Here is a 2,803-nt window from a genome sequence, read left to right on the forward strand (position 1 = left end):
TCCAATGGATACTCGTTAAAGGGTTTAAAGTGTTCTCATTCCGATTACGGGGCCTCGGATGAGTCCCGTATCGTTATTTTTCGTCACTACCTCCCCGTGCCGGGAGTGGGTAATTTGCGCGCCTGCTGCCTTCCTTGGATGTGGTAGCCGTTTCTCAGGCTCCCTCTCCGGAATCGAACCCTGATTCCCCGTTACCCGTTACAACCATGGTAGGCGCAGAACCTACCATCGACAGTTGATAAGGCAGACATTTGAAAGATGCGTCGCCGGTACGGAGACCGTGCGATCAGCACAAAGTTATCCAGAGTCACCAAAGCAAACGGACGCAGACGAGCCACGCCGATTGGTTTTGATCTAATAAAAGCATCCCTCCCATTTCTGGTCGGGACTCAGTTCAGCATGTATTAGCTCTAGAATTACCACAGTTATCCAAGTCATGTGGTACGATCTAAGGAACCATAACTGATTTAATGAGCCATTCGCGGTTTCACCTTATTTTGGCTTGCACTTAGACATGCATGGCTTAATCTTTGAGACAAGCATATGACTACTGGCAGGATCAACCAGGGAGCTGCTAGCAGCTTTTTTTTTCGTTCGGAGGAACCTCCCGGGTCCGCAGAGCACCGGGTCCGAATCTTATGATGTACATTTTTTTTTCCTTCTGTATCAACAAGTACGGGGGCGACTTCCCAATATCGACACCCGCTTTGCAATTGCAAAGTCTTTCCTTCCATCTCTAATTAATTTTCCTAGGGAGTAGGCGAGGCCAAACTTCCAAGGCTTTCACTGGCGAATATATCGCGCTCTTAGAAACTCGCATGGTACTTGGCGAGTGGATTTCAAATTATATGATCGGTGCCCACATTCGGGCGCGGCCCACTGCGGGAGCAGACCGTTGGCCCGTGGGCTCGCTGTGAACTAATTTGCCCACTGGTCCGAAAAGTATTCATTTCTAAACACCTTTGGCCAGGGCTGAAGACCGCGACTAACCCCTTTGAAACTTGTCTCTCAGGGAGCTGCGATCCATCAAACATTTCATTGTTAACAGAGGGGAACCATTACTTGGTTAAGACGATAGGACACGCGTTCCCCACCATTTCGCATCCAATCGAATTGCCGCACAAGAGCTCGTTACCTGAGAAAGGTATAGCATTGGCTCGCAGCTAGTGTATTGCAGTTCAGACAGATAGGCCACTTTAGATAGTTCTTAGTGTTCACAGTTATCACCAAGACTAGACCCATATGGATTTAATTCTTCAAGGAGCAGCGGTCCACCAATAAGAGAGATGAAGACATGTTTTCGGATGGCCACAACGCCCCCTCGCCACCCAAATGTGCATGTTTTAAGTGTACATTGGGAGTCGACGGAACATCGGGAGTCCGCTTGCTTTCTCCGGATCAGCTGCCACCCCCCTGATCTACCAGATAGACAAGAACATGTCTTCTCCACCAATCTCATCCACCGAAGCTCCGATCATGGCTTCTTCTACCTTTATACTGATATACCCCCACGGAGCAACATGCGGGCAAGGGAACTCTTGCTACCCTTCAGTAAAGCAGGTATCTCTTATAGATGGTGACTGCACCTTGGCCAGGATTGAAGACCGCGACTAACCCCTTTGAAACTTGTCTCTCAGGGAGCTGCGATCCATCAAACATTTCATTGTTAACAGAGGGGAACCATTACTTGGTTAAGACGATAGGACACGCGTTCCCCACCATTTCGCATCCAATCGAATTGCCGCACAAGAGCTCGTTACCTAAGAAAGGTATAGCATTGGCTCGCAGCTAGTGTATTGCAGTTCAGACAGATAGGCCACTTTAGATAGTTCTTAGTGTTCACAGTTATCACCAAGACTAGACCCATATGGAATTAATTCTTCAAGGAGCAGCGGTCCACCAATAAGAGAGATGAAGACATGTTTTCGGATGGCCACAACGCCCCCTCGCCACCCAAATGTGCATGTTTCAAGTGTACATTGGGAGTCGACGGAACATCGGGAGTCCGCTTGCTTTCTCCGGATCAGCTGCCACCCCCCTGATCTACCAGATAGACAAGAACATGTCTTCTCCGCCAATCTCATCCACCGAAGCTCCGATCATGGCTTCTTCTACCTTTATACTGATATACCCCCACGGAGCAACATGCGGGCAAGGGAACTCTTGCTACCCTTCAGTAAAGCAGGTATCTCTTATAGATGGTGACTGCACCTTGGCCAGGATTGAAGACCGCGACTAACCCCTTTGAAACTTGTCTCTCAGGGAGCTGCGATCCATCAAACATTTCATTGTTAACAGAGGGGAACCATTACTTGGTTAAGACGACCGGACACGCGTTCCCCACCATTTCGCATCCAATCGAATCGCCGCACAAGAGCTCGTTTACCTGAGAAAGGTATAGCATTGGCTCGCAGCTTGTGTATTGCAGTTCAGACAGATAGGCCACTTTAGATAGTTCTTCGTGTTCACAGTTAAGACCACGGCTAGACCCATATGGAATTAATTCTTCAAGGAGCAGCGGTACACCAAGCATTTCATTGTGTACTAGAAAGCACCTCTACCATGTAACAAACATACGACCACCAAATTTCTGCTTACTTCCCCCAGCGGATAGTATTTGCTAGTATCATCCACAAAGTAAATCAATTTTTTCAATGTACCGCTTCTTGGGGGAACTGGGCATGAATCAATCAAGCATTTTGAGGTAGCATGTCCGCTTCACCACTTCATCCACTTTCAGACCACTACAAGACCCATACTGAATTAATTCCTCAAGGAGCTGCAGTCCACAAAACATTTTACT

The 2,803-nt window shown here is 47.9% G+C and overlaps 1 non-coding gene across 1 annotated transcript in view; it reads right to left on the minus strand.

Annotated features, from left to right (window-relative positions):
* Window positions 1–570, minus strand: part of LOC134545272 (small subunit ribosomal RNA) — a 1,989-nt gene extending 1,419 nt beyond the window's left edge. Inside the window, exon 1 of the ribosomal RNA XR_010078401.1 lies at window positions 1–570. This exon is cut by the window's left edge and continues 1,419 nt beyond it. This is a non-coding gene — a ribosomal RNA (small subunit ribosomal RNA).
* Window positions 571–2,803: the final 2,233 nt, after the last annotated feature.

This window comes from Bacillus rossius, unplaced genomic scaffold (assembly GCF_032445375.1).
Source record: "Bacillus rossius redtenbacheri isolate Brsri unplaced genomic scaffold, Brsri_v3 Brsri_v3_scf655, whole genome shotgun sequence".
NCBI classification, from domain to species: domain Eukaryota; kingdom Metazoa; phylum Arthropoda; class Insecta; order Phasmatodea; family Bacillidae; genus Bacillus; species Bacillus rossius.